The sequence below is a fragment of the Bos mutus genome, chromosome 11 (genome assembly GCF_027580195.1).
Source record: "Bos mutus isolate GX-2022 chromosome 11, NWIPB_WYAK_1.1, whole genome shotgun sequence".
NCBI classification, from domain to species: domain Eukaryota; kingdom Metazoa; phylum Chordata; class Mammalia; order Artiodactyla; family Bovidae; genus Bos; species Bos mutus.
The window spans coordinates 71,830,317-71,842,586 of NC_091627.1; the positions used below are offsets into that span (position 1 = coordinate 71,830,317).

The 12,270-nt window shown below is 37.8% G+C and overlaps 1 pseudogene; it reads left to right on the forward strand.

Moving 5' to 3' along the window:
- Positions 1–295: 295 nt before the first annotated feature.
- LOC106700934 (tigger transposable element-derived protein 1-like) overlaps positions 296–12,270 on the forward strand; it is a 34,049-nt pseudogene continuing 22,074 nt past the window's right edge.

The window sequence follows — 12,270 nt, forward strand, 5'->3', positions numbered from 1 at the left end:
ACCATGACCCACCCATCTTGAGTGGCCCCACAGGGCCTGGCTTAGCTTCATTGAGTTAAACCAGGCTGTGGTCTGTGTGATTAGATTGACTAGTTTTCTGTGATTATGATTTCAGTGTGTCTGCTCTCTGATGCCTTCTTGCAACACTTATCATCTTACTTGGGTTTCTCTTACCTTGGACATGGGGTGTCTCTTCACGGCTGCTCCAGCACTGACAGTCTGAGACATCACAGGAGCAGCTGAGAGGAGCTACCTCACGTCCAAGGTCAGGGGCTGTGGCCGAGAGGAGCTACCCATGCCCGAGGTCGGGGCGGCGGCTGGGAGGGGCTACCCACGCCTGAGGTCAGGGGCGGCGGCTGAGAGGAGCAACCCCATGTCCAAGGAGTGGTGGCTGCAAGGGCGCAGGAGGGTGGAGAGGAATTACTCCACGTTCAAGGTCAGGAGGGGCAGTGGTGAGGAGACACCCCTCGTCCAAGGTAAGGAGCAGCAGCTGCACTTTATATATCAATTATATCTCAATAAAGCTGTTAGGAGGAGGAAGAATAGTGAAATTACTATGTATACCAGAGAAAATTTGAAAAATAAGTAATCTATAAGGGAGGCCTGATGCATGCTAGGTCCTTGATCACTGTCAAGTTTTTATTTCTGTATCTGTCAAGGCTCAGTCAGCAAAACAGAAAGCACAGAAATTATTGCAGCAGAGAAAAAAGCTAATATAAATATTTATCTAGTCAGGTATGGAAAACTAAAAATGAAAAAAACAACAACAACAACAACAAGAAACTCTGAATTTTTACAGAAATTGTAAGTACAGAAAGCAACTACTCATCCTTAAGGTGAGGGGAGAAAAGAGAAGCAGCTGGGGTTGGCCTAGCTCTTTGAGAAGGAGGTGTTTCCCTGCTGATGAATGAGGAGCTAGGAGAATGACTCAAACAGAGCTGAGACTCAGACCTTAGAGGTAAGAGTTGTAGGTCTTAGGGTGCTTCTGTCTCTAAAGGCATGTGATGCAGTGCTACTAGCAATGACAGAGAAACTGGCTGCTACCTGCAGCAACTGGAACCAACTCTCTCCTCCAGGAGCAAGAACCATGGAAGAGGTTGTGTAAACAAGAGGAGACTAACAAAAATAAGCAAACACATATAGCGATTATCTTTCAATAAAAAAATAAATAAAAAATAAGCAAACCCCACATCTTTAACCCTTCTCCAGTCATCAGGTCTCTCTCTAGCACCCCATATTGAAATAATTTAAAATGGAGCCAGCTGGTAAAGGAGACTTTTGGTTTTCAATCCCTGCACTAGCATCAATAAACGACCCAATCAAAAAATGGGCCAAAGAACTAAATAGACATTTCTCCAAAGAAGACATACAAATGGCTAACAAACACATGAAAAGATGCTCAACATTACCCATTATCAGAGAAATGCAAATCAAAACCACAATGAGGTATCATTTCATGCCAGTCAGAATGGCTGCGATCCAAAAGTCTACAAACAATAAATGCTGGAGAGGATGTGGAGAAAAGGGAACCCTCTTACACTGTTGGTGGGAATGCAAACTAGTACAGCCACTATGGAGAACAGTGTGGAGATTCCTTAAAAAACTGGAAATAGAACTGCCATACGACACTGCTGGGCATACACACCAAGGAAACCAGAATTTAAAGAGACACGTGTACCCCAGTGTTCATCGCAGCACTGTTTATAATAGCCAGGACATGGAAGCAACCTAGATGTCCATCAGCAGATGAATGGATAAGAAAGCTGTGGTACATATACACTATGGAGTATTATTCAACCATTAAAAAGAATACATTTGAATCCGTTCTAATGAGGTGGATGAAACTGGAGCCAATTATACCGAGTGAAGTAAACCAGAAAGAAAAACACCAATACAGTATACTAACACATATATATGGAATTTAGAAAGATGGTAATGACAACCCTGTATGCGAGACAGCAAAAGAGACACAGGTATATAGAACAGTCTTTTGGACTCTGGGAGAGGGAGGGGGGCATGATTTGGGAGAATGGCATTAAAACATGTATAATATCATATAAGAAATGAATCGCCAGTCCAAGATCTATGCAGGATACAGGATGCTCAGGGCTGGTGCACTGGGATGACCCAGAGGGATGGTATGGGGAGGGAGGTGGGAGGGGGGTTCAGGATGGGGAACACGTGTACACCCATGGTGGATGCATGTCGATGTATGGCAAAACCAATACAATATTGTAAAGTAAAAAAAAAAAAAAAAAAAGCAGAATATAAATGGGTGGACTTGACGTTGAGAAATAGTAATTTAATAATTCCCCCATACTTTTCTTCTCTTGATCTAATAGTTCATCACATGATAGTTGTATAAGTAAAAAACCAAATATATGTGTCAGTGTGTATATGTGTGTGTTATGAAAACGTTTGTAATCAGAGGGTTTACAATGTAGTAAATACTACTTTTTTAGGTGCAGTGTAGTACTTTTGAGGGAGCACAACACTCGAATTTATATTTTTTTCACAACTTGGCAAGAATTTCATCAGCTTGAAAAATGAAGGAACCAAACTCAATTTTTCTTGAATGCTCATATAAAGTGATTCAATTATTTTCTTATTTTTTAGGAATAAAATACTAAAATTATGTTACTGTTAAGCTAATGTGAAGATCTAAATGATTACCATATAGTCAAAAGGACACTGGATAGAGATAGAGATAAATGGGAGAGATTAAGAATTAAGGGTTTTGATCAAATTTTTGCTAAATGTACTGACTATGGAATGTGGTATCAATCACTTTTTCCAGTCCTGTTTTTTCACCTGTTATAATGACTTAGCTAGAAAAGATGATATTTGAAGTCTTTTTTCATTCTAATATTCTCTGTATATTTCCCATAACACAAGGCAGCAGGGTTTATTTAGTTAACTAAAAAACTAAATATTTAACTAAATAATTATAATTTTATATAAGGTTTCAGATAGTCATTTTGGGGCCTCTAAAAATTGGTGAACAATATAGCTACATTGTTCTGAAGAGTTCATTTTTTATATTTTTAGCTTCCTATTCATACCTATATCCATCTTTCAAGCTATTTGAAGGTGTCATGGCATATTTTCATTTTCCCTTCTGAATGGACCATAAATAAACAACTAGAATGGCAATAAGATGAATAGCTAGAATGACTATAGTTGAATCACTGGAGTGACTATTGTAGCCTTTATCTGGCTTTACTGAAGATATTTAAAATTATTCCTATAGGTCAGACATGTGTTAAGACAAAAACTAAGTAATATGAGCTCCTAACCTGTTGTTTTATGGTCTATTCTTTTTATATATTTCTTTGAATATCAACCTAAAAATAAATAGAAAAGTTTTCTTATCAAGGACTAAATAAAGAACTTAAAACAATTATTGTTAAGAGTTGTTTCAGGTAGAAATAGATACAGGCAGCAATTCAAACTGAAATATTTTCACAGTTTTTCTAAGTCTGTTGGTAAGGTACAGGAGTATATCCACATTTCTTCTCAATTTCATTTTTATTTATTTTGATCGAATTATAATTGATATACAATATGATATTAGTTTTAAGTATACAAAATTGTGATTTGATACTTTTATACATACAAAATGATCACTATGATGTCAATTAGCATCTGTCATGTATAGTTATTATAGTATTATTACTATATTCCCTTGCTGTACAATACATTCCTATAGCTTATTTTATAGCTGGAAGCTGTACTTCTTAATCCCCATCACTTCTTTTCCAATCGACATACCCCCTCCACTCTGCCAACCACTCATAGTTCTTTGTGTCTATGAGTCTGTTTTTGTTTCGTTTGTTCGTTTTATTTTTTAAACTCCACATATAAGTGAGATCATACAGTATTTGTCTTTATCTGTCTGACTAGTTTCCCTTAGCATAAGGGATGAGTGGACCTAGACAAAATGACAAAATTTTGTTATCTTTTATGTCTGAGTAATATTCCATTGTGTATAAACAGCATATCTTCTTTCACTGGACACCTAGGTTGCTTTCATATCTTGACTGTTGTGAATACAGCTGAAGTGACTCTGTTTTATCTTGTTGGTAATAAGACAATCTCATTGATAAGAAGACTTTTAACTCCATATACTGTGATTAAATCCATATGAATTTGTATGAATTCATGTAATTATTTATTTTATTTATATAAAATAAGATTGTAAGTTGCCTGAACTACAGGGTCTTATTTATACTATGTTTTTCATTCTTTCTTTATCTGTATATCTAGAATAACTCAAAAGTACACCAAGATACATTTAACACCTAGAACAACTGAATTTAAATATCCTTTTCCAACATTACTGCAATTGTTTATCCTTTTCTTTAGAGAATATGAGCTGTGATCAATTATAATTTGTGAATCACTTATCATTTGCCTATTCTATTACTTTCTGAGGGTTATCTGCTTTTAAATAATATCTACTGTTTTAAATGTGAAGTCAGTGGGCCTTAGGAAGCATCACTGCAAACAAAGATCATGGAGGTGATGGAATTCCAGTTGAGCTATTTCAAATCCTAAAAGATGATGCTGTGAAAGTGCCACACTCAATATGCCAGCAAATTTGGAAAACTCAGCAGTGGACACAGGACTGGAAAAGGTCAGTTTTTATTCCAATCCCAAAGAAAGGCAATGCCAAAGAATGCTCAAACTACCACATAATTGCATTTATCTCACACGTTAGTAAAGTAATGCTCAAAATTCTTCAAGCCAGGCTTCAACAATATGTGAACCATGAACTTCCAGATGTTTAAGCTGGTTTTAGAAAAGGCAGAGGAACCAGAGATAAAAATCAAGAGAGTTCCAGTAAAACATCTATTTCTGCTTTATTGACTATGCTAAAGCCTTTGACTGTGTGGATCACAATAAACTGTGGAAAATTCTGAAAGAGATGGGAATACCAGACCACCTGACCTGCCTCTTGAGAAACTTGTATGCAGGTCAGGAAGCAACAGTTAGAACTGGACATGAAACAAATAGGAAAAGGAGTACATCAAGGCTGTATATTGTCACCCTGCTTATTTAATTTATATGCAGAGTGTATCATGCTAAATACTAGGCTGGAAGAAGCACAAGCTGGAATCAAGATTGCTGGGAGAATGCAGCTGACACCACCCTTATGGCAGAAAGTAAAGAACTAAAGAGACTCTTGAGGAGAGTGAAAAGTTGGCTTAAAGCTCAATATTCAGAAGACAAGGATCATGGCATCTGGTCCCATCACTTCATGGGAAATAGATGGGGAAACAGTGGAAGCAGTGTCAGGTTTTATTTTTCTGGGCTCCAAAATCACTGCAGATGGTGACTGCACCCATGAAATTAAAAGATGCTTACTCCTTGGAAGGAAAGTTATGACCAACCTAGACAGCATATTAAAAAGCAGAAACATTACTTTGTTAACAAAGGTCCATCTAGTCAAGGCTATGGTTTTTCCAGTAGTCATATATGGATGAGAGATTGGACTATAAAGAAAATGAATGCCAAAGAATTGATGCTTTTGAACTGTGGTGCTGGAGAAGACTCTTGAGAGTCCCTTGGACTACATGGACATCCAACCAGTTCATCATAAGGGTGATCAGTCCGGGGTGATCATTGGAAGGACTGATGTTGAAGCTGAAACTCCAGTACTTTGGCCACCTGATGTGAAGAGCTGACTCAGTTGAAAAGACCCTGATGTTGGGAAAGATTGAGGGCAGGTGGAGAAGGGGACGACAGAGGATGAAATTGTTGGATGGCATCACCGACTCAATGGACGTGAGTTTGGGTAGACTTTGGGAGTTGGTTATGGACAGGGATGCCTGGCATGCTGTGGTTCATGGGGTCGCAAAGAGTCGGACACAACTGAGTGACTGAACTGAACTGAACTGTTTTAAAGCCCTTTGTGTATTCTAGTTTCCTTTTCTTCTAGTATTTGAGCAAGTTGTTTTAGTAAGAGAGAGCAAATGTAATCAGAAACTATGACTGATGAAAATGTCACCTACTGATTCACTTACATAAATGGTATTTATATGCTTTCTACATATACAATAGATGGAGTTTAGGAGAAACACAGTAGTGAAACAAGAAAATGGTGACAGGGTAAAAGATGTACTCTGTGAAAGGTCTGTGAACAAATGGGTTTTCAAACTCATCTACATGTCAACAAAATATATAAAATATGAATGTTTTGGACAAATGAAAAGCTCTAAGCAATAAAAAAAGCATATACAACAATAATTAAGATAATTAAATATATTTCCTTAAGACTACAATTTCTTGCCTTCTAATTTTAATTTGATTTAAATTTTTTTTTCACCACTCTCAGTATACATTTTATACAAATCCACTGCAGTTCTTTAAGAAGTGCAAAATATTTCCTCATGGTCAAAACTACTGAGATAGATGCTGCACAGTTCCTCCAGCTCCTCAAAGGGTCCCCAGTGTGATTAAGCTCCAGTTACCCTTTGTGAGTAACAGCTTAATAAGACATCCATATTAAATTTTAGATATTTATTATTCATCTGAGAAGAAACGTCAAATAGACTAATTAGTATACAAATGTAGAGAGAGGCTTTGATTGAGTCTTTCCTTAATTCTGACAATTTATTACATTCTATTTCTCTGTCTTGCTACTGAGAAATTTATGTTGTGCTGCTCGAAGTGTGGTCCATGGACCAACAGCATCAACATTACCTAAGAAGTCATTAGAAATGTATAACCTCCACACCAGCCCATCTAGTGCATAAGAATTTGAATTTTTATAATATCCTCATGAGTGTATTATGAACATTCAAGATTAAAAAATGCTACTCTATACCGTCTTTATTCAATATGGCAGATGACAGTCAGAGGTGGTTTTTGAGATGTGTTAGAGTGTAAAACACACACCAGATGTGAAAGACTTAGTATGATAAAAGTATATATTATAATGTCTCATTAATGATTTTTATATTGATTTTGCATTGATTATGTGTTACTATTTTGTATATATGGGGTTAATAAATATATTATTAAAATTAATTTCCTATCTTCTTACCTAGTAAATGTGGATATTATAAAATTTAAAATAGTGTATGTAGCTCACATAATATTTATATTGTAAACTAGAAAAACTATCAAAGGCTGTGGAAATAAACATTAGGAACTTATATTCTTTCTTCATCTGTTTGTATCAATATTTGAAAATGTTTTCTTATGGAAAAATGTAATACAAATTGTCTTTGAATTTCATTTATCAGACTTTTGTTCAACTAACTTTGTGGGGCATCACATAGTCATTATTCCCCATTATTTTTTTTCCAAATGCTTCATAAGCATGTAATCTGATCCAGATACTGTGTTCTCAGAGAGTTAGTGAAGGAAGTAAACAAGGTTCCTTTCTTGAAGTCATTTGTAGTCTGTTATGGTTAAGACACAACTAACAACTTATGGTAGAGTATAATGACAAAAGAAAGAAGGACTTGGGTTTGGAAACAGTTAACAATCACATTTCCAGGGCTAACATTATCATTGTAGATGGGTTCATAGCAGAGGAAATAGTTGTTTACAGCGAACTTTTAGGTGGCAAGAATGAGAATGGGTGGAGATGGAGGTATTCTCTGTGTATTCACTGAAATCTTAATATAAAAATATCTCCTGCTCTCTCTGCTAGTAGAAACAGCAGTCTTGCTACATATACATAGCTATTAACTGTGATCATTTTAGTGTATAAAGATAATAGAAATGATTCCTTGAGTTTTACTCCTTTGAACTTGGTGCATTATTTTAACCTAACATTTTCTCAGGGAATCCAAAATTTGTAGTTGATCTGCTTTGAAAGTCTAGTGCCTTCAGTCATTTACCTATTGGTCTCCAACCTCATTAGTGGCCTCATATGTGGCGCACTGACCAAACTCATAATGTAAATCATTTTCATGCATTAGACAGAAGCATTTACAGAACTTTCTGTGGTTAGTATATTTTCCACACACAATTTGATGGTTTCCAGAGTATGATTTTGTATAAAAAAAAAATTAAAGGTAAGCCTCAGTTTGGGATGAGGAGCTGATTTATTTCCTTTGTGATTAGATCACGTACAGCAAACCCTAGGAGGAAATTCCATTGTCTTTGATTTAGACCCTATTTTCCAAAGAGAATTAGACAAAAAACTACAAATCCTCCTTAAACAGATGTTTTGTGCCTTTAACCATAATGGTGGCTATGTCTTTACCATATTGTTGAAGCTATACCTCTTTCTATTATCTAGTTAGGAGAACATTTTTGTAAGGAAACTTGCAATCTTGAAAACAATTAATTTATGGAATATATTGATTTAGCATTTTCATAAATTCAGTTCCTTAAAGTGTGGTAGGTTATTGGAGAACCACTCATGTCATTTTCCTCCTACTACAATAACTTGTTGAGTTCATTTAAAAATGGTATGGAAAAAGCAAGGGATTCAGAAAATATCTAGAAAATCTTAAAACAAATGCTTTCCATTCTGGAATAAATAACAGTCATGTCTCAGATGAGTAGTTTGCCAAAAGGAATCTAGAATCATGTTGCTCAAAGCATTTAGAATCTTCAGGAAGAAAAAAAAAAAAAATTGGTGATTTCAGTGGTTACCATCCAGGATTAAATGCTAGGAAAATTTAGAAAATCTCTTGGAAAACATGTCCCTGCAAATGGATTTATGTTGTTGCTTGTTCACTCAGTCATGTCCAACTCTGCAACCCCATGGATTGTAACATGCCAGGTTTCCTGTCCTTCAGCATCTCCTGAGTTTGCTCACTTATGTCCATTGAGTGAATGATGCCATCCAAACATCTCATACACCATTGTCCCCTTCTCCTACTGCCTTCAATCTTTCCCAGCATCAGTCAGGGTCTTTTCTAATGAGTCAGTTCTTCCCATCAGGTGACCAAAGTATTAGAGCTTCAGCTTCAGCATGGGTCCTTCCAACGAATATCCAGGACTGATTTCCTTTAGGATTGACTGGTTGGATCTCTTTGCAGTCCAAGGGACTCTTGAGAGTCTTCTCCAATTCCACAGTTCAAAAGCATCAATTCTTCAGCACCAACTTTCCAACTCTCACATCCATACATGACTACTGGAAAAACCATAGCTTTAACTAGATGGACTTTTGTTGGTAATGCAATCTCTCTGCTTTTTAATATGCTGTCTAGGCTTGTCATAGCTTTTCTTCCAAGGAGCAAGTGTCTTTTAATTTCATGGCTGCAGTCACCATCTGCAGTGATTTTGGAGCCCAAGAAAATGTCTGTCACTGTTTCCATTGTTTCCCCATCTATTTGCCATGAAGTGATGGGACCAAATGCCATGATCTTAGCTTTAAACCACCTTTTTCACTTTCCTCTTTCACTTGCTTCAGGAGGGTCTTTATTTCCTGTTCACTTTATGACGTTAGGATGGTGTCATCTGCATATCTGAGGTTATTGATATTTCTCTTGGCAATCTTGATTCCAGCTTGCGCAGCCCAGTATTTTTAATTATGTACTCTGCATAGAAGTTAAATAAACAGGTTGACAGTATACAGCGTTGATGTACTCCTCTCCCAATTTTGAACCAGTCCACTGTTCCGTGTCCGGCTCTAACTGCTGCTTCTTGATCTGCACACAGGTTTCTCAGGAGGCAGGTGAGGATAATTCTCTTTAAGAATTTTCCAGTTTTTTGTGATCCACACAGTCAGCTGGTAAAGAATCCCCCTGCAATGCAGGCAACCTGGGTTCGATACCTGGGTTGGGAAGATCACCTGGAAAAGGGAAAGGCTACCCACTCCAGTATTATGACCTGGAGAATTCCATGGACTATCTACTGGGTAGCAAAGACTTGGATACCACTGAGTGACTTTCACTTTCACACAGTCAAAGGCTTCGGCATAGTCCATGAAGCAGAAGTATATGTTTTTTCTGGAATTCTCTTGCTTTTTCTATGATCCAATGGATGTTAGCGATTTGATCTCTGGTTCCTCTGCCTTTTTAAAATCTAGCTTGACTATCTGAAATTTCTCAGTTCACATACTATTGAAGCCTAACTTGGAGAATTTTGAGCATTATTTTGCTAGCATGTGAAATGAATGCAATTGTACAGTAGTTTGAACATTTTTTGGCATTGCCCTTCTCTGGTACTGGAATGAAAACTGACCTTTTCCAGTCCTGGGGCCACTGCTGAGTTTTCCAAATTTACTGGCATTGCAGCACATTAACAGTATATGGTTTGAAATAGCTCAGCTGGAATTCCATCATCTCCACTAGCTTTGTTCACAGTAATTCTTCCTAAGGCCCACTGGACTTTGCACTCCAAGATGTCTGGCTCTAGTTGAGTGTTCGTTTACACCATCATTGTTATCTGGGTCATGAAGATCTTTTTTTGTATAATTCTTCTATGTATTCTTGCCACCTTTTCTTAATATCTTCTGCCCTGCTGGCTCAGATGGTAAAGAGTCTGCCTGTGGTGTAGGAGACCTGGGTTCGATCCCTGGGTGGGGAAGATCCCCTGGAGAAGGAAATGGCAACCCACTACAGCGTTCTTGGCTGGAAAATCCCATGGATGGAGAAGCATGGCAGACTACAGCCCATGAGATCGAAAAGAGTCGGACACAACTGAGTGACTTCACTTTCTGTTGTGCTGCTGCTGCTAAGTTGTTTCAGTCATGTGAGACTCTGTGCCACCCCATAGACGGCAGCCCACCAGGCTCCCCAGTTCCTGGGATTCTCCAGGCTTCTGTCCTTTATTGTGCCCATCTTTACATGAAATGTTCCCTTGGTATCTCTAATTTTCTTGAAGAGATTTCTAGTCTTTCCCATTCTGATGTATTCCTCTATGTCTTTTCATATTCATTTAGGAAAGCTTTCTTATCTCTCCTTGCTATTATTGGGAAGTGTGCATTCAGGTGGGTGTATCTTTCTTTTTCTCCTTTGCTTTCATTTCTCTTTTTTCTCAGGTCTTTGTAGGGCTTCCTCAGATAACCATTTTTGCCTTTTTGCATTTCATAAAATGGATTTATGTAGGTCTATGAAATACAGGCCATTTTGCCAATTTGATCAGCTTATAGAAAATAGGGTTAGCTTCCCTTCTGGCTCACCTAGTAAAGAATCTGCCTGCAATGCGAGAGATGTAGTTTTGATCCCTGGGTTGGGAACTTTCCCCTTGAGAAGGGAACAGCCATCCACTCCAGTATTCTGGTCTGGAGAATTCCATGGACTTTATAGTCCATGGAGTCACAAAGAGTTGAAAAGGACTTTCACTTTCATAGAAAATACAGTCAAATTCTGTGCCAAAGCATATTTATCAGCTCCTCTTTAGGCTGGGTGAATTTTTTTTCTCTCTGTTCTTATTTAAAAAGTTTTGTTTTTCTTCCTACTGCTGCTAAGTCGCTTCAGTCGTGTCTGACTCTGTGTGACCCCATAGACGGCAGCCCACCAGGCTCTCTCGTCCCTGGGATTCTCCAGGCAAGAACACTGGAGTGGGTTGCCATTTCCTTCTCCAATGCATGAAAGTAAAAAGTGAAAGTGAAGTTGCTCAGTCATGTCCGACTCTTCGAGACCCCATGGACTGCAGCCTACCAGGCTCCTCCATCCACAGGATTTTCCAGGCAAGAGTACTGGAGTAGGGTGCCATTGCCTTTTCTTCCTAATTGTCCTATTTTTCAGATTTAACTTTCAAGCTGCCTCAGTGGAAGTGTGGTACATTTTATCTAAAATAAACAAAGAAATATCTCTGGAAATACAATGTCTCTAAATTCTGTCTCCTGACAAGATGGAAAAGAAAGGAGTACAGGAATCTGGCTCCTTTCCCAGAGCTTAACCTTGGAGATGACACAAAAGCAAGAGGGAAGTTGACAGATCTCAGAACATTAAAACCTCTAGGAACTCCTAGAGAAGCAGAAGGTGGTAGGTTTAGTCTGGTCCTGTACTAAAAGAGGGCCAAATGCACCAACAGGGAACTAAGAAAAGAAGAGCGTTATTGCTGTTCCTTATTTCTCTCTTCCCTAAATTATCTCAGGGTATCACTGTTTAATTTTTCTATCTCAGACAAGATCTAAAAGCCAGAATAATCAGTGAAAGGAATAGGAGGAGGGACTAAAGGGTAATAAAACTAACTGTGCGAGAGGGCACATAAGAAAAGACAGTGGTAGAGGGACCAGTTTCTGAGATTTCAAAGCATTCTGTCCATTACCTCCTTTGCTCCCAGTCATATATAGTTTACTAGAATGCAGAGAAGAAATCCTTGAGTGTGAGCATTTTTGCAGAGAAGAATTCC